The sequence below is a fragment of the Phalacrocorax carbo genome, chromosome 14 (assembly GCF_963921805.1).
Source record: "Phalacrocorax carbo chromosome 14, bPhaCar2.1, whole genome shotgun sequence".
Lineage (NCBI taxonomy): Eukaryota > Metazoa > Chordata > Aves > Suliformes > Phalacrocoracidae > Phalacrocorax > Phalacrocorax carbo.
The window spans coordinates 2,304,414-2,324,740 of NC_087526.1; the positions used below are offsets into that span (position 1 = coordinate 2,304,414).

The following is a 20,327-nucleotide window of genomic DNA, read 5'->3' on the forward strand; positions in this document are numbered from 1 at the left end:
TGTGTTTTCTGAAACAAATATGTTCTATTTATTTATTTAATGTGCTGTTAAATGACCTTCTGGAAAGCTATTCCTGCTGCAAGGCTTTAAAATGGATGGGCAGGCATAACTTAAGAGAGCATGCTCCTTACAATCAGGATGAATCATTTGAGTAGTTACTGTTTAGATTGATATAATTTTAGTTATAATTATGGGTAACGAGAAGGCATTTAGAGTCTGTAATATTGTAATTCATGGTGAGAGGAGTCCTAAATGAAATAAAATATATCCAGATTTGCTTTCTCTCCCTATCTAGGTATTACGCACGTAAGCATGATTCTTTAAGGAACAGATTTTCTGCTGCTGTAAAAATCTAGCAAAAGTAGGTCAAAAATGACATCTAGAGATAGCATGTTTGGTAACCACAAAGGGACTGTCTGTGTCTTTCTGTTTGGCCTTTTAAGAGTCCTGCAATTTATTACTGTAGGTACAGCTGCAGCATGAAAGGGTTTTGATCCGTAGGCTCCCCTGGACTTCGGTGGGTGGATCACAGATACATATCGTCGTTTTTATTATCCCATTACACTAATAGAAGATGACAAAATTATATTAGCAAAGATCTACAAATACAAAAATACCATGACAAACACACGAACCTGCTGTCATCTGCCTGGCTCTAGAGCACCATCACACCTCCGTCCGGGCACGGGAGCGGTCGGTGTTCTCCTGCAGAGCCCAAAAAGCAAACGCTGACAGCAATCCCCAAGCGAGGGGCTTGAAAACCACCCATGAGCGGACAGCCCGTGTTGTACCCCCCGAGAAAGCTGTGCCGGTCAGTCAGTGTGGCTTTTGGCCGCAGGAAAAAGGGGGGAAGGAGACAAGAGGGAGCAAAGGAAAGCACGGAACTGGGTGCGTGTGCGTGGAAGAAGGAGCGAGCTCGGCGCTGCTGTCGCGGCCGGGAGCCGTGCGGGGGCTGCGGAGCCCAGCTCAGCCCGCGCGGGCCGGACACAGGCGCGATTAGCTGTTGACACACGGCTGACAGTTGTCTCAGATCGCAGACAAGTTCGAGAGTTCCTACTTCAAAGGTTTCACGGCTGTGTTTTTACGGCAAGGTTTGAATGAGGAGAGGGAAGCTGTGCCTCGGACACGGAGTGGGAAGGCGCTCGTTAGGAGGAATCCTGAGTTCTGACACATCCGCAGGACATAATAGACATCAGTCTATTAAAATAGAGATAACGTTTTACTTCTGTTGATGGCTTGATAATTAATGTTAAATAAAAGCAAAGCTTCAGTACCTGCAACTGATATTTCACATATGCTGTACAAGACATCAGCATAACGAACACCCTCAACCGCAGTTTCAGAACACAATTTAAATTATAGCGTTTTCTTTACGGTACAGGTTGAACTGCATTTCAGCAAACGCCCAGGAAGCAACAAGCTTTGCCCATCAAGTGCCGTTTGAGCAGCCGAGCTGCTGTGCCCTAGTCTGTGTGTGACAAGCTCTCCACATACTCCCTGAGTCTCTTTGAGACTTGATAATGAAATACATAAACTATGACCTTATTGATCAGGACTCACACTAATTAATTTCCCGAAGTCCTGTCCCAGCCTGCAGTGATATCAATGAAAAAAAGAAAAAAAAACAAAAAACAAAAGCCCAAGGATGGAGACTTTGGTTGGCCAAAAGACCTAGGGGTGAAGTACTTATCCCATGGAAATCAATGGCAAATCCCGATCGATTTCAGTCGCGCGTGGATGTTACCATTAGTCAAGTGTATGGAGGCTTAGCCTCAAAAGTTTATACAGCTGTCATGAATGGCTTGTACTGCAGTGCTAAACCAAAACCGCCTGCATGCCCGCAGCAGCGCAGAGAACCCCCCCCCAGCTCCCGGGCTGCTTGTTCCATCTCATCTTTTCTCCAGTGACAAAAACCAGTTGAGGAGGTTTCCACCCGTCCCCGTTGGCCTCCCTTTGGCCTCTTGTGAGCCACAGCAGGGACGGACCCAGGTTACGGCTGGGGTGGTGCAGACCCACGGATGGTCGCAGGGACACCGCTGAGGATTGTATCATCCCATGGGGTGCCAAGGATAGGAAGGGGCGAGAGCTCCTGAAGCGGGTTTGTTGCCAGAAGCGTTCCGTGTGGACCCACACCCCGACTGACGTGTCTCTGAAGAGCTCTGCCAAGGGCTAACAGCGTCCTTACCCTTGCTCTGTGCACGCTCGCCTTGACACGCGGGAGCGACCAGGAATATTACTAAGTTGATTTTACGGCTGGACTAATACAAAAGTCCAAGGGACCTTCCTCACAATGAATCAGAGGAAAAGGAGACAGGAGTCTGGCTTTCCAGTTTTCCAATCCAAGCCCCCGATAAGTATTTCCCACTGGCAGGGAACCAGTACTCTGCAGTTACTTTGCTTCAAACCAAGACTCCATCCCGGATTTAGGGCTTTCACTAACGCTACATGCTGCTTAATTGTCCTAACGCCATTCTGGAGGCAGACTTGAATTACTCAAGAGTTATCGCTCCTGCGCTCAGCTCTTTCGCCACCACCCCTCACGTTGGCCCACGCGGGACCAGCCCATCGTTCCTGCGTCCTGCACCCGTGCGTTGGGCAGATGCTCTGCGCGTCAGAGCCGCTGCAGAGCTTGATACGGTCCAAGGCGGGACTTACGTGGCGCGCCGCAGGTAGCTTTCCACCCTGGTGAGGGCTGCAAAATCTGCTCGGAAAGGTAAAGTCAAATGCCTATGCCATCTCCACAGGCTGCACTTGGAGCCTCTGCAGAGGGTGACTCTGCAGCTGAGAACCTGGCCGCAGAAGCAGAGCCAGCTCATGGCACTCCTGTATTTCAGCTCTAGGCTTCACAATAGTAAGGCTTCTGGGCTGCTTTAAAGCTTGAAAAAACGTGTGAGCTGCCACGGCTTTGTCCTTTTGCAGTGAAAAATGATAGCTCTGCAAAGTGTGAATTGCTCTGGAGCGTTACCTCTGAAACCTAAAGACAACATTTTGAAGTGTCAACATGGATTGTTTTTAATAACTTTTAAGTGGGAATAACGACCTAAGGTATTCGCCACAATTTCAAACTGACTTCCATGCATTCTCCGTTGCCAAAATTCTCTACATTCAGCTGCCAAAACCTCATCTACCCTTCCAACGATTTCTCTATAGCAGGTTTGGGTTGCCAATGCGAAACTCGGCATCACTGTGAAAACTGAAAAGATATTAAAAAATAAACCAAATTATAAACTAAATAGCATGGAGTCAATGGACTTTTTTGTTTTCAAATGGGATTTTTTTTGAAAAGCTGAGTTTATTTTACTTTAAATAAAGCTACTACTGAATTTCCAGTTGATTTAGCCGGAACACAGGGAACACACTGCAGGATTTGAGTTGTGTTTGCTGAAATGTCTGTGGCCTTGAACAGATAATACGTTTTTCAGTAACATATTTCTCTTTGCCCTCTGTTGGTCTTTTTCCCTCTGTGCTCCCTCCAGATTGACTTTCACTCTACTCATTGCCTGCCTCATTTCTCACCCTATTTTTCCTGTTGTTTTTTCTACTGCTTTTCTCGGTATCTTTCTCCCAGGTTATAGGCAAAACAGAACTCAGCCTTGAGCTGAACTTTTAAACCCACATCTTGAAATTAAGTAAAACAAGCACCTTCTGTCTCTGTATAGGAGTAACTTCACAACTTGGGTCACTTAGCAGTTTCAGTAGTTGCAGAACGGAAAAGGTCCATCGGAAGAACTTTTAGTGCTGGGGAGGGGAGGTGCCTTAACCAGAAATAACACAGCGGTGGTCGAGTAATTGAAACAAAACGTGGGCACCAAGATGTCCCGCTCACCGTGCCCGTTTTAGAGCATAGTCTTGCCTGGCAGTAGAAAGCAGCTCATTAGGTTGTCCAGGTTTAACCAGCGTGAGGGAAACGCAGAGATGCAGAGTAACACACCCAGTGGACCAGGCAGAGCCGCAGCACCAGTTGGAGTTTAGCCACTAATCCCTGCACAGGTACGGCCGTAAGGAGCTGGGGAGGGGGGGTTTATCCACACCTCTGCGCCCTTGCCTTTTTGTGAGCCTATGGGTGGACAATGTAAAGCAAAGCTGACCCCTTTCCAGATATTTCTATTGATGAAAGTACATATTCAATAAAACCTGGAACTGTGATCGGAATCTTGGTAACGTACGCTGTCATTATCACTCTGCTTGCAGGACGAATGCCTTAGTTCCAGCTCTCCAGCCCAGGCTTCCCGCACCCAGCCCGCCTCTGCGCCTGCCACTCCAATCCTGACATTGAACTCACGGCAACCCGGACCAAGAAGACTGCCAAAAAAACTCCAGCTATTCTTCTTCATCCTCACTAACAATTTGGTAATGAAGTATTGATTTCCACTCCCCTGCTTATGGACGATATTAGATTTTCATTGATAAACTGCACTGGGGCTGTCTGGTCTCCGCTGTCCCTTTTTGCTGTCACTAAAACAAAGTGCCACTGAAGTAAGATAATGACTGGGAACATTGATGTACTTATTTCGTCAATTTGTAACACTTGACAGGAAAAAAAAATTCTTCATAGTTTAATGTCCAAGTGTGCTCCACAAGATGCAGTCACACTGGAAGCTTTACTTTTCATGGTAATGTCCATTTCCTATTTATAACCCCTTTGGGATAGTTTGTCTAAAGGAAATGTTTCTATTCTGTGCAGCTATTACTGTTGCACCTGGCTTGCCCAATCCAGTCATTGCACTAGGGATCAATACATCACAGTAAGTACAAGAATTATTAAGTTAAAACAGATTCTGAGCCAAAAAACCTCTGAACAATGTTAATCTTCTGTGCAAGTTGTTCAAATAGTTATGCTTAACCATGTTGCTGCCAAAGATTTGTTTAAAATGGATTATTTTCAGTTTGTTTTATTCCTCAGATATATATATATATTTAAATCTCCATTACGGTTTATGACGAGACATATGCGATGGAGTGATTTTTAAACAAAAGCACTATTGTTAGATTATTGAACATTATATAAATATAGGTATATCTATATATAAATATCGCTATGTAAATATCTATATATAGATATAAAAGAATAAAAGTAGAGTTCCTTCCTCAGTTAGGCGAGTGTAAATCTAAATCTCTCTGTCGTAGTCCACGGAGTTACGCTGGATTTGCGCCACCGTAAGTGAGATCAGAATCTGGCCTTCGCACCCTCTGTGTGGCCCGGCAAGGCCTGCGGCACGGGCAGGCTGGAAAGCGCAGCTGCCGGCAAGTCAGCCACGACCGAGGGAGAAGGGGGCTACAAAGATGGCAATTTCAAATTTGTGCTTGTAACTTTTTTCATTAAAACTTTGAGGCCCCAATTTTAATTTGTGGAATATTCACGTTAATAATGAGATCTAATTAAGACATCCATTAAAAGCCCGTTAAAGTTAATTTAACGTAAAAATTCCAATAGAACTGTATTAGATTTTCTCCATTAAATTAACGTTATGGATTTTTAACGGATGTCTTAATTATACATTATTATTAACGGGACTACTGTATTACACAGATTAAAATCGGGTCCCGCGTCAACTCACAAACTCTTCCAGGCTACGCTAATGTCACGAGCCTCGCGTTACCTCGTGCACCGCTCGGAAAACCAGGCGCGGCCCTGTTCGCCCTCGCTGAGCGCTTCCTCGCAGCGAAAGCAACCTCCAGCGGACAAATCCCTCTCTGCGCTTAACGACGAACCTCCCGTATTCTCAAAGGAAGAATAAGTCCGGATCAAGTCGTAAATCGCTACCCTGTCGCAAATGAAATCGTCGAGGTACGCGAGGCACAAGCGGAGAGGAGGATCTTTCTTGATAAGAGAGGGCTTTGGGGTGTCTTTTGCTCTTGTTTTATCTTAGACGGTCAAGGCTATAACTGAAGCGCGGCATTCACAACGCCAGCCTAAGTACGGTTACCGCGTTCCCTGTGGCTTGCGCAGAAGGGCCTGTTTTGGCGTTGTTTGGGAAATTTTGACATGATCCCTAAGCTCAACATGGAGGAGAAAAAAAGGCCCTTCTTATTTACCTCCTAGGGAAAGTGTTGCCCTTATGCCACATATAATAGCAAATTGCTTTTTTTATGGCATGCATAACCTAGATGGGAAAAAATATGGCGCTTGAGGGAAGGAGGGAAAAAGTAAATGAAGTTCCAGGAATGTCATTCTGAAGTAATGAGGCATGGACAGAAAATATACCCCTCACATCATCGGATTGAGATGGCAGTCGAAATAGCTTCATTGAAGTGTCAGCACTCATCCATCAATCAATCATCCACAAGGAAAAATAGCGACAGTACAACGGGGCGGCTTTTATGGGATTTACTCATGGGCATAGGGAATAGCAGCTCAAATGTAGTTCTGACATGAAAAGCAAGGTGCTGATATTATTTTTTATGATGGGAGGATCATAAAGTGAATTGAGAACAGTGAGGTCTGTCTTTGCTTAACCTATTCAACTGGAAATGAACGGAGCTCAACTGGAAACGAGCAGAGCCTTCAGATGGGTTACGATTGAAGCCTGCACCGTGCTGAGCACCGGCCATTGACAACAAAATTCTATTAAAGCGAAATCAATACATTAGCATCGAGCTCCTCAGAAGCTGCTAAATTGCACAGCCCCGTTCGGAGTTATTAAGTGAAGTTGCGCGAGGTGGGTCCTGCGGCGCCGACCCAACGGCAGCGACCGCTGCGGGAAAATGTGACCTGGGAGGAACCACGCGCGCATCCCCAGCCCCGCTCCTTTCCCCGAGCTTTTGGATGCTCTAGAACAACGCTCGGCTCGTTGCGGCACCCAACGGGTGAAGCTCCCGCCGACTTACGGCGGCCCCGATCCTGCGCCCCCGTTGCAGCCGGGCGTTTTGCTTCGGCACGACCCCCCCGTGCCGTACGTTTGGCTGCTTGCAGCCATGGCCGAGCCGCACGGGTGCCGCCACGGGCTGCCGGGAGCGAGGAGCCCTCTCCCCGCAAGCGGGTGGCCCCACGGCGGCGGCGAGCCTGCGGCACCCGGGGCTGGGGCTGCTCGGGGCACCAGCTGCTCGGTTTTGGGCAGAAAAGAGGCTTCTCTGGTGCCCGGCACCCACGGTGCCACCGGCAGCCGCCCCAGCCCCAGCCGTGCCGGCACCTGGGACCCCAGAGCTCTCTCAAGGTTTTCGGGAGGGCTGGTGCCCCCGAGGCGGGTCTGGCCAGCCCAGCGGGGTGTTTTGCTCAGGAGGCTTCGCTCCGGCACAGGCGAGTGGCAGAACAGCTACTTAATTTAAAATCTGGCCACAAACCTTTATTACACAGTGCTAAACCTTGATTATTTTGCCTGCATCGCTGTCCTCTGGGAACATTTTAGGTACACATTTGAATTAAGTAATTTTTTATTTTTTTTTTACAATATCATATAAAAAAAGAAAATGTACATCTCTCCTCTTTCTCTGTACGAAACTGGATGAGTTGATAGTTTATCTGTCATATAAATCAGGTAACACAGAAAATCATTGCATCTTTTCTCTGTCGTATCTACTCAATATCTATCGTTCTGACTTTTATTCTTATTGGAGATCATCAAAACATTAATTAAAAGCCTGGTGATCAAACAGCCGAATATTTATGATTCACGTCCTCGCTTATTAACAAGTGGCATATTGATACACCACATATCCACGCTGTTTATGCTCTTGCACTGCAATAAAGCAGCAAGGATTGTTATCCTTAGACACTGCTTTGAGAGGTTTATTCAGAAACCATACGGCCCTTCCCACCACCACCCATGTCAAAATAAGCCATATCACCTTAAAAAAAAAAATACTCTATTTAAAAGAGGGAGACATAATTAGCATCCCTTTGGAGCCTGATATATAAGAATTTTGGTGGATCAGTCTCAGGTGTTTTTTCCAGGATCTTATTATTTAAGCTGAGAGGGAGAAGGACAGTTAACTTTAAAAATGGCTGCCATTAGTACAATAATAATTGTTGGTTTAAAAAAAAAAAAGAATCTCTGCAAATCCACTAACAAACGTGCCCAGTAATTGCTTGTCAATGCAACTTATCATGGGTTTTATTACCTACTTGTAAAAGTATTTACAAGACTGACCTCCCTAGCTTTTTTAGAGATCATGGAGGATATAAGAAGTCATTTCAAAGATCAATAATTATATATTAACACAATAGGGGTTGAAGCCTTCCAAGCCAGTTTTACAGGCTATTGAGTCAACTCTCTCACATTCCGTGGGCAAGGACTGTTCCCCTAATTTTTGGTCTTTTTTTTTGTCTTTTTTTTTTCCTTAATCGTGTTTTGATGAAGTACCATATTTCTTGACTAATGCGTACCCACAGTTCGGTTCCTAAAATAGAAGGGGGTATTCCCACTGGGCAGCACCCGCGCAGGCTTTGCACGGAAAGCAAGCTGCCCTCGGTGATCGGGAAGCACAACAGTAACAGGGTTCTGGCTCGGGGCAGCCTCTGGGTGAGAGGTGCCGAGGGGAGACGCGCTGTCGACAGCATCACCCGCTGCTACTGACCACGAAGGCGCTGCCCTGGCTCAAGCACAGCAGCGCGGGTCGGCCGGCCGGTCGGTCTGGCTCTGAATATAGGGTTTCTATCGAACCTGGGGAGAAAACACAGGGGAATGAAAGGCGGCAACCTAATTTTAGGCAGAGATTTCCTCCCGGCAAAGAAACGACCGCTCGGCGCCCGAGGCCAGGCTGGGCTGCGGCCACCGTCCCCGTCCCCTCCGCGCTCGCCGTCGTAACTCTCAGGCTGGAGAAAGCGCCTCGGCTGAGTGGAGGTGGATCTCCGGCACACAGGGCTTTTGTTTTTGCAAACAGATATACGATGCAATTTATATTTAAAATTCTCTCTATAAAGACAGTATTGATCACACATTCCAGATCAATATGTTGCAATTACAGCAGGCTTTAAAGGCCATCTGTCCCCAAGCAAGAGCACTGATATAACCACCTCTATATATTTTGAAAAAGTGCTACTGGTATGTGCCCATCTTCTCACAGTACGCCCTGACATATTATTTTTGCTCCTAGGAAGCTGTTTGTAGGAGCTACATAGAGTTGTAATTCCCGGTTACTGGCCACCCCCGAGGAGACCTCCGACCAGCTCCTCGCTGGGTTTCAAAGTCACCACAGGGTCAGCGACACGGTGGTTTCCTTGGCCTCGTTCTCCTGCTCCGCCTCACAATTCATCCCACAGGTTGCAGCTTCCCTGTGTGCCAAACCTCTGGCCTCGCTTGAAAACGATCAGCAAGAGGTTATTGAATTTCACTAAAACTAAGAACTTTTCCGTAACGGTGCTGAAGAGCTTGAGCTGGACATCGGTAGGTGTAAACTGAGCCTTTTCTGTATGTGACAGATTGGAGCACAGCGAATAGAGCATTTTGAAACTCGTAACTAAAGAATACATGGCATGCATCTCAAGGCAGATTTCAATTCACATTTCATCAAACCGAGGTCCTAATTTGTCAGCACCTGGAGTCAAGATAAGTCTTTCTGTTGACAGCCCTGGATGAGCCACCAGGTAGTTATTCCAGAAAGAAAGGCTTCCTGGATTTTCTTCATTTCTTAATTATTTCCTGCAGTGGTTGACTTCACGCAAGCACGCAGACTTTAGGATTATTTTTTTATTATTATTCTCCAGTTGTCTCCTGAAGGAAAGTGGAAGAATTAAAAAAATAATAATAATAATAATAATGGGATTGCTGTGGTAATAGAAGCCAACATACCTTTGCAAAAGAACATGCGCCAAGTGTAAAAAGCTGGGGTGCGCATCCCGCATGTGCCACGCCGCGGCCCGCCAGCGCGTCCCTAATGTCCCCCGCAGCCGCCTCCCTACGCTTTCATTGCAGTCTCCAGCTTTATTTATACCCACGTCTCAAAAAAACAGAAGCCAGATTCTGAATTCATTCATCCTGGTGTAAACCCAGAGCTGCTCCTTCGAATTCAGTATATTTACCCTCTGCCTACGCAGCGCCAAGGGCTGCCCTCACGGTCCTACCCTTGGGTTCCTAACGTGGTTAGATGGTTTTGAAAACTGCCCCAGCAAACAGTCTCTAGCGTTGTGCAGCTCAACTCTAAGGCCCAGTCTGCACTTCAGAAGGTTTATAGTTAGGTCAGGGAAGCGACTGCAAAAGTTCGTTACTGACGTGACTACGCCGGTAAAAGTCCTGATGCGAGAGCAGTTGTATCGCTATAAAGCACTTTATACTGGTACAGCTTATTTTGCTTTGCTGGACCACTTTTTTACCAGTGGAAGCACTTGTACCCCGGCGTGCTTCAGTCTACACTGGTGGTCGTTTCTTTGGTTTAACTGTGCCGGCAAAAATGTGAGGCGTAGAAAAAGTTTAAGATGAGGCTGTTGTGTCTTGTACCAAATTATCTGTACAATATTTTCTTTGAGAGCATTTTTAAAGGCGGAATAGCTGTACCACTGGACTTAACTGCAGAGTAATAAACTTCCAGTTCATCATCAGCCTCAGCTCATGAAATGTCTTCGGGCCTTTGTAAAAAGCCCTGTTTGAGACAACAGATTACCCGCTAATCCTAGCAGGCCGTACATCTCCACTTGAGTTCATAGCATCTAGCTGAGCAAACGCGTTTTTATTTTTTTTCTTTTTTGATCTAAGTAAAGACAACAAATTCTTTGATGAGCTAGCAGGGGAGAAAAAAAAATCAATATTTTAAAAAGAAAATGAAAATAGCATCTTTCAAAAAAATGCAGCTACGTCGAAGGCAAGGACCGCTTCCCCTTGCAACCCATGTCCCCGCCGGGGCGCCAGCCCCAGCAAGGGACGCGTTTCCAGTACTTGAACATCCAGGCGACTGTCCCAGATGAGGAAGAGGCGTATGGGCAGCGCTTGCGCTTGCCTACGAGCCTGCGTAAGGGTCACGGGTTACACATCCGTGCGGCCCCCCGCCCCCCCGCCCCAGGAGCGTGTGCCGGCACTGCCACGCCACGGGTGCTGGCAATGCCACGCCGCGTGTGCCGGCACTGCCACGCCACGGGTGCTGGCAATGCCACGCCACGTGTGCCTCGCGCCGCATACACGGGCACCGAGGCCGTGGCCCCGCTGGCGCCAGCGGCACGGCCGGGGCCTTCAGGATGGCCCGTGCGGGATTTTGGCTTTACAATGCAGCAAATGCTGGAATGTGCAATACAGGTTGCAAAAGCTGACAAGCTGAACAGTCCTTCTTTGGCTCAGGGTATTCACCGTCGTCCGTCTCTGGCACAACGCGCCCTTTTGTCCGGTGCTCAGGCCCCACTCCTTAATCCTTTGTTGGCTTGGGGTTTTTTTTTTTTTTCCCTCTACTTTTATTTTGGGTTTTATTACCTCGAATCGTGCAAGAGCCATCCTCATTCCAAAAAGCATGGCCGTAATAGTAAATTCGACAGTTTTGCTCTGCCCCAGCGCTTGTGGTATGTGGTAAGTTTGTTATTGGCAGCATCTTCAGGTTACGTCTGTGACCCGTGGTGTTCGGTCGAGAGTTTTGTTTAAAAAAAAAAAAAAGAAAAAAAAAAGAAAAGAATCAAAAGGTCGTTTCTCTTTAAAAACAACCCTGTATATACTACAAATCGCAAAAAGGCAAGATTAAACACATTTTTTATATTAACGACGCAAACGGGACTCCTTTCCGCGAGGACTCACGGTGACTTTATCTGTCGAATGTTTCGGTGCTTCTGCACTGATTTTGTAACAAGTGCATGCTGTACAGAACATATTGCCTGTAACTTAGGGCGGAGGGGGGCCAAGCTGCCGCTCCTTGGGCGCCGCAGCTTGTTTGGATGAAAAGTTACGCCTTTGATGCATTTTTATACTGTACATATTTGTATATATTAACTATATTGCCATGTTATGAACACAGATTTTGTTATATTTGCTTGTTTCAGTTTCCTACAAAAGTTGGTCCATGACGGGGGATATTTTTTTTTTTTTTTTTTTTTTTTTTTTGTACAGGAAATACGCTTGTAACTTCCGTTTGTTTGTTTTCTTGGTCATCATCGTTTAATGGTTCATAAAGGAATTAGAGATGAGTTTTTGGAGGAACTCTGAGAAGCAAGTCTGTGTTTGCATGAGACCTGCCCAGTTGCTGGCTATAAAGGGGGGGCGGGGGGAAGAGGGGAAATCTAAGTCAAGTTTTGCTTTTAAAGCATGCTTAGTCCCATGGGAAAACTCATACATGTACAATTATCCTCTTTGTATTTTATCTAATAGTGCCTGAAATTTTTTTTTGTTAATGTCTTCTTGGAGGAACAATTCATAATTGTCAAAATTTGAAACATTAGCTTAATTTTGTTTTCATGACCTCTCATTTCTCCTCCTTATTTATTTTGTTGCTGTTTATAATGGGCCCCAAGGCCATTTCTGACATTGCAGTGTTCTTCTTCCACATTAAGGATGTTTTTAAAATTACTGAGATTATTGAGCCAACAGGCTGTTTTAATCAAAACCATGTTTCACTCGGTTTCGATGAGCCCGAGCGGCCGTCGCGATGCGGCCCCTCTGCCGGGAGGACCGTACCACCTAGCGGCCCTGGCACTCCGGCGCCCGCCCGCAGCGCCCCGTCCTCGCCGGCTGCCTCACGGCCCGCCTGGCAATTTCCCTTCAAATTAGTTGCTTGTTATAAGTAACTTAAACTAAACAAATTGATAATGTTAATGGCTTTCCCCTCCCCCCTTTGGTTGATTGCTAAATAAATTCGTATAATTTATACTAGAGGAGATTACCGCTTTTATTGTTTTGGGTTCCCCCAAACCAATTATTAACAATCAGGACTATGTATCTCATTAAATTTAAATCAGGTCAAACCTATTTATCTAAGGCCTTTTCTGATTTAGAGGAAGATGACTGTATTCCAGTGCATTTAAGATGTATTTCTGGGTATGATTTTTGCAGCATTGAGATCTATTAACGGTGATTTTTGTTTTTTCTTCTGTCTTTTTACCACGGTAAATACATCGTAACAAAAAAAAAAAAAAATCCCTCAACTTTACCACAGAAAACATTACTTTCTGTGCCCAGGGATTTTTATTTTTTTTTAATAAAATCACTGCAGTTTTAGAACTGTAATTAAAGCCCTGAATAATAGATCACACATCTTTATCTGTTGTGTTTAAAAGGAAAAAAAATAGCCCAAACTGTTCCCATAATCCTGAATGCCTCATTTCCATAAAAAAGGTTTCTATACATATATTATTTACATTTTTAAACATGGTAATTCTTTTCTTTGTGGCATAAAATGTCTCTTTTCCACTGCAGCTATTGGAAAGCGACTGCTCACATCTGAAATGTTATCGTAATTTGCATCAGGAAACCCAACTGCAGACATTAAGGACTTGGGTGTGTTCAATTATGATTTTGCTGGAGGCTGTCCCTCATTTTAATGCTGCACTCATTGAACTACCTTTCTGAAATCTAGCTGATACGGTTCACCATAGACATGCTTCACAACATCATTAGCTTTGCAAATGGCTTCATTTCAGTCAATGCAGACTTCAGTTTTGGCCAATTGTAAAATGGAAATTTGAAAAGGGAAAAAAAAAAAACAGATGCACTTAAAACATGAAAAGAATTATTTATATGATAAAAATATATTTAGATTTTCAAAGCACAAGACTGAACAGAAGTGCTCTTTTTATGCTTTCTGAAGATGTTACTGTTAAAAGTCTTTCTACATCAGGCTTAATAAATCTGTAATGACATTTGATGGATTGATTTTTGTGTGGGTTTTTCTTTTCTTTCCTTCTTTTTTTCCCCTTTCTTTCTCTGCAGAGGAAGAAAAAGAGTGACCTGGAGAGGCTGTGGGGGTGAGAAAAGAAAAAAAAAAAAAAACTAAACCAAACCACAGGAATGTGCCTGTTTCAGTAAAACTCACGAACGATTTCTAGTAGCCTCCCTTGTCCTAAATAATAATCACTTAAAAAAAGAAAAAAAAGGAAAAAAAAAAATCCAGCCACACCAGCCTGCGTTTGTTTCTGCAGATCTTTGCCGTTCCCGCATCTGGCTCCTCTGACCACTCCGTGCCGGGGTTATTTATGGTGTAATCTACAGCGAGGCACTGGGCTGCTGTCACACAAATTCAAGGCTCGCTAGCCATAAACCAGGCATGATTGAGATACCAAACACCCTTCTCTCAAGCGCTGCGCCTCAGACGGATGGCTCTGTTTAACACTTAGTTTCCCTAAGCGCTCCCCGGCCCCCCGTAACGTGCCCCCCGAGCGGGGAGATGCGTCACGCGCCCGAGCGCGGCACCACACGCCGAAGCCGCCCCGGCCCGCGTGGGTTATTTACTGCCGATGAGTCAAAGCTCTCCGTGGCAGAGATTCCCGAGACTTGTACTCATTAAATTTTGATGGGTACAGCATCACCTGTTAGCCGTATTTAATTGAGGCTCCTCCTCGCCATGATACAGCGGCCGATGGGCGGCAGAGCCCGCCCCGACAGCCTGGCCGGCGGCAGCGCATCCTCCCCACGCCGCTGCCACCCACGCGCGCCCCGGTCGCTGGCGGAGAGGGCCGTTGGCCCCACGCAGGGGGGTGGGAGGCGCTGGGGGTGTGTGTGTGTCCCCCCGCCATCACCCTCCTCGGGTTTCCTCCAAACCAGCCTTCCCCGAGCCCCCCTCGGGGTCTGCCCGGCCTGGTGCGGAGGACCGGGGGCCACGCGGGCAGCACCAGCCCTCCTTCAGCCGCCCAACGACCGGCTGCGCCCCCGCCTCGCCCCACCGCCCGCTCCTCGCCCTGACCGCCCCGGAGCCACGCGGGGCCGCGGCTGACCCCGGCCGCCTCCTGCACGCCGCCCGGTGCGTTGGCGAAGGCGCTTACGAGGCACAGCCTTGGATCCTGCAACGCTGACCTTCTCTTTTTTTTTTTAAGTGATTTTTTTTTTTTTTTTTAAGGAATATATTGCACACATTTCAAGAAACCCCTCTAGGGTAAAATAAAAAATATATATAGATGGCTAAAATAACAAATGAATCATAAAACTTAGAGATGGAAAAGGACTATTAGATCATCCAATTTATCTTGCTGTCTGCCAATACAGGTTTGTTCCCCGCAGACCGCTCCCCAGGGCTTTGTCTAGCCTTTCTGACTTAACTCCAGCGCGCAGGGTCCTCTGCCACTTTCCTGGGAAGAATAGTTAATGGTTTCGGCATGTTTTATAGGTACGGGGCCAAATCCTGGCCTGAAGGGAGTCTCACCTGCGAGGCGCACAGGCATCGACCCCAAATACCTTACTGCCGCCACAAGGCAGCAACGCATGCGCCGCTTGAGCCTGCTTTCACTGCGTGCCCCAGCCACAGGCCCACGGTGTGCGGGGGGCTCGGCTCCCGAGCCCCGTCTGTCCCGGAGCCCGGGGTCCCGCCGGCCGGGCAGGGCTGGGGCCGAGCAGAACCAAGCGCCCACTCGAGCTGCAGCGGTGCCGCTCTGATGGAGACTGCCAGAGCAGCTGCAGGCAGCGCTCAGCAGGCTTAAGAGACTGCTTTAATTTATTCCAAGGGTTTGAACTTGCATCTTTTTTTTTTTTTTTTTTTTTTAATTATTGGTGATACACTCCAACAGAAGAACAAACAAACAAATAAAATCAACCCTTCAGCTTCTCAGATGGATGTTTTGGCTACAGGGCAACTTTGAAAGCTGGTTCAATTGTTTTTGCTTTCATTTTTTTGCTGCTCCTTAAAACTGTCTTGATTTAATAAAAGTTAAATGTTTTCATAGGAAAATCAGGCTGGGTGGTTTGTGATTCTTTTATGTACAACACGAATATTACATTATTCAACAATTCAGGAATAAATTTAATTCTGTCTACCTTTGCTGAATGTTTTACAATTTAAATAGCTGGTCTGACAGTGAAGTCCGGGTACTAAGGAGACATCGATTAGCTCCAGAAGGACACCAAGGTCATGGTACAAAGGACTTCAGGTGGGACCTCGTCAAGCCTGGGGGAGGCGGGAGAGCCTGGGACCAGGGGCTGGGCTTTGCCGCGGGATTAGCTGGCTCACCTCCCTGAGACACCACAGAAGGGCAAGGACCCGTGGCTTGCTCCGAAATGTAAAAGCACAGGCGTGGCACCCGCGCTGGCCGCCCTGCGCCGCCAGCCCTGGTCGTCACCCCGATCCCCTCCATGGGCCGGGGGGTGCCCGGCCTGGGGCCAGCCCCGCCTGGGGGCGTCGCTTACGCCCGGGGGTTCGTACCCGGCGATGCCCGTCGTTTGTGAGCCCGGCCGGGGCACGGCTGCTGAGCACACCCCGCCCAGCAGAGCCGCCTGAGAGGTTTGTGTCACTCAGGGTGGTTTATTAGGAAGATTTATCGTCTGGAAAACCAAAGTTTAGAGGAACAAAAGGCAACCCTACATACCCTCAGCATCTGTCCCTGGCTCACACCGACTCCACAACCCCAGCTCAGAGGCAATTCTGGAGCAAGACAAGCTTTTAACTGGGCTCCAGACCTCAGGCTGTCCTCATGGAAAGAGAAGTAACAAATATCACAGGAAAATCAAACCGAAACGGAGTATAAAAGTTTAGGCTGTGTTAAATTGCTCCCCGCTACTGGGAAGACCTTTCCGTGTTCACAGGAAGGAGCCGAGGCCCTGAGGATGATGAAGGACACCCTCGGGGGATGCAGCACACAGACGGCCCGGCTGCCGGCACTGACCCCGTGCAGGGCAGTGAGCTGGGGGATCCTCGCCTCCTCCATCCACCAGTTCACACGGGGAGCGGGCTGTGCTGGTGCTGGCAGTCGCGCACGGGGCCAGGTTTGCATCACGGCCCGTAGAAATAACCAGCCACAAGAAAACACTGCCAGATTCAGGCTACGGGTACACGAGGCCTGACCAGGGCCCTCCGCAGCCGGCCCTTCCTGCCGGCGCGCAGCACTCCTGCACCCTCAATGGGGACGCAGGAGAGGGGCTGCGCTCACACAGGGGTCAGGCAACATGAGGACACGGCGGCGGGGTAAAGGAGGCACCAACCGGGGCGCGAGCCCTCGGCAGGTGCCCAGCTCCCCGCTGCCCAGGGACCGCCGTACCGCAAACATCAGCTGCCTGCCCTAAGGGAGGCCTTAGCCAAGCTGTGCTTTGGGGAAACACAGTTCAACCACCGCCTTTAGTTTTTCTTCTCAGCACAGCAGAGCACTGCAGCCTCGTGGAGCAAAGTCCAGAGCGCTTCATTTTGTAAAATTCAGGACTTGGGCAGAAATCAGCTTTCTGCAGCTCACACAGTAATCCAGGCTAAGGCCTTTGATGCCTCCTCTGGTTGTCCTGCAAAAGACACCTAAATCCCTAAAATGTTAAGTGGCTGAAGGCCCTAGCGAGGGAGGGGGAGGCTTCTTGCAGAGATGAATCTGATAAACCTCAACATTAACAACAGCGTTTGGGAAACAAAGCCTGGCTACACACTGAAAGTATTTATTGCAATGGTACTGTCACCTCAAAGGTATTTACAACATTTTTTAACACAGAAAAGACATACTTTTGCTGGTAAAACGGTGCTTTTATGGCTATGAAGTATTTAGAGACTTTGTACAGAGGTAGCGCTGAAAGCCACCTCTGAAATGTTGGCGAGGCGCCGACCTACCGGTTGTTCCTGCAGTGACCAGGCGGAGCAGGGCTGCAACGCTGAGGCTGCCCATTTCAGGTGCTACTGCAAAGGAGACATTAAATTACAGAAAAAAAATATTGTTCAGAGAAATATGCCTTAAATATGAAGGTGTTTTTTTTTTTTAACTGAAGCCAGTTTTATGTTAATACTCAACTTTAAATTATGATGATGCCAGTATAGCTACAGTTCCTCGGTTACCGGAGCTGCCTCTCCACGAACAGTCCTTTTTGCTGGTAGACTATCACTGACATTTATTTTTAAAGCCTTTAAAACTAAATTCACTGAATTTAGCTCAGTGCGCACTTTTTGAGTGTGCAGTTCCGTGGCGTGGTGCGGTTCAGGTGTGATTACGGTGTCCCGAGACCGGGCTCTGTAGTTCCAAAAATCACTGACAAGTGAAAAAACCAAAAAGCCAGAACCAAAAGCAAACCTAAAACATTTATTTGTACCAGGACGTTCAAGTATTCTCTTTTATTTGACAAGACCTGAACAGCATTACAAATGTTTGAGAGGTTTGTTTCCTTGTTTTTCTGAAGTAACTAATGAAATATCAATAGCTCCGGAGAAACTCATCCCAGAATACGCTCAGGTTGAATTAACAAAACGAGAAGCCCCTGAGCTAGCAATAATGATAGGTTAGAGAAGGGGGAAATCACATTTTTTATATAAAAAGTTCATCTGTAAGCAATTGCGCTAATACTTTAAAGATGATCAGCTCAGGCTTTCGGAGTCAAACAGGAAAGCAACCAAAATTCTTATTGGGCAAGACATTTTTCAACCTGAAAACAGAGTCTGTCAAAATGTCAAAGGCCCAGATTTAAGTTCTGCTAAGAGAGGCTTTTACAAGACCCAGTTTGTACAGAAACGTTGAGTTCAATTACCTTTTAACCTCAAGCAGAGGGAGGGAGACAAGCACTACAGACCTGAACACAACGCTGACGGTGGACCTAAAAGGACCCAGAAATTAGGAAGTGCCAAATCCCATCCTGACCCGGCTTTGTGGAGGGCACGGCGTGGCCGCCGCTGCCGCCGGCGCGGCGCGAGCAGGGAGGCGCTCAGCGAGGCTGTCGTCTGCGCTAAGGCGCACCAAAGAATTGAGCCTGGAAAATACGTTATCTGGCCACCAAAGCTAACTGAAGTGCGGCGCCGGGTCTCCTTGCTTAACTGAGACCGGGAACGCGTCCGCCGCTGTACAGACCCCTTGGCCTGCTGGCTGGAAAGCTGGGGAGCTGCTGGGCGGTTGGTGAGAGGTAGTTGGAAGACCAGAGGGAAAAAAATGCAAGTTTGGTGAAAATATAACTCCGAATTAATTCTAATTTCACTCAGTTGTTCCGACCTTCTCTCTTCCTTAACTGCTTATGATTAACTTTGACATTAACATTTCATTCGGTTTGCTCCAAATTACTTTATTTAGCATGTTTAATTAGATTTTTGCGAACATACGTATATACTAAACATTCAGAAGTACCCTAAAATGAAATAACGTTTCGTGACAAAAATGTGAACTGTTCTTCTAACTTGAAAAAGGGAGGCATTTTTTGCTTCAAGTCACAACTATTTCCTGATTTTCCAGCATTATCGGAAAACCAAGGCGGCGGCTGTTTCCCCAGCTGGCACAGGCAGCGCCGGCTCCCCCTGCCCGCTGCTCCCCACTTGTTCCCGTAAACCCCACCAAAGACGGCGGGATGGACCGGCAGAAAGGCCCTTTGCAAGTAATTATTCACCAATACAAAAAAAACCCCCAGTAACTAGGTCATGACTTTCACAGAGGATTAATGAAAACATTTTAAATGTGCAAAATGAGTTTTAACTGCCAAAGCATGCCATAATTATCTATTAGACCAGATTTGCTCATGCAAATAGTTTTGTACCTAAGAGTCACTCAGCGAAACGCCTCTCACACGGTGGCATGTACCACATTATAAAATGCATCATTTAATTAACGATAAAATCTTGAGCAGTCAAAAATAATGGTAGCCAGCAGCTAAACTGCCCACCAAATCTGCTCTGTAGCAAGACATTTCAGTAAATATTGATGGGGTGAGAACATCAGCGCTAACGATTCCGTATCTACAGCTCTCCTTTGGATCATCTCACAAGTCGGTGAAGTTTCCTGGTTATACTGTGATTCCTGTTACACAGATTATTTAAACAGGTCAACGTCTTTCTGCACGTACGGTCTGTTCCAGGGCGGCTCTGTGTTTGTTTTGTTTTCATCTACGTTTATGCAGTTGTTAATTAATTTAGGAATCTAAAGTAACCGCGGCCTCAAGATATATAGCACCTCGAGCATAGCGAGCTGCGCTGTCTCCTGCCGGCTCAGCTCTTCCTTTAGCTTGCTCCAGGTGGCTCTTCTTTGCTAACACTGCCATCTAATGCCCAAACACACTCTAGGCTCTCGCCAGGAGGCACCGCGATGCTGCCGTTGCCTTTTCCACCTTTCTCTTGACCACAAAGCTGTTGAGAGCTTCCCCCTTGGCCACCACAGAGCTTCCACCATTAGTAAGGGCAAGCAAGTAAGGAGGTGCTGACTGTTTTCAGAAGATCTCCACCCAACCACCTTTCCCTGTCTTACAGAAGCTGAGACATCTGTGGCGTGTTAAAACCACACGAGAGGTGAGCTGCTGGAGGCCCAGCTCGGCCGGGAAGGCGACAGCGGTGGTAGTTTGCATGTAGGGAGCCGGGGATAACCTCAGTGCAAACAAAGCGAGGAAACCTCTAGAAAGGGAGCA

At 47.1% G+C, this 20,327-nt stretch overlaps 1 protein-coding gene across 1 annotated transcript in view; it reads left to right on the forward strand.

The window, feature by feature from the left end:
* The window catches only part of TSHZ2 (teashirt zinc finger homeobox 2), a 236,156-nt gene extending 222,449 nt beyond the window's left edge, over positions 1–13,707 (forward strand). The window contains exon 3 of the mRNA XM_064465248.1: positions 4,192–13,707. The gene's annotated coding sequence lies outside the window, so the exon portion shown is untranslated. The remainder of the gene's footprint in view (positions 1–4,191) is intronic.
* Positions 13,708–20,327: the final 6,620 nt, after the last annotated feature.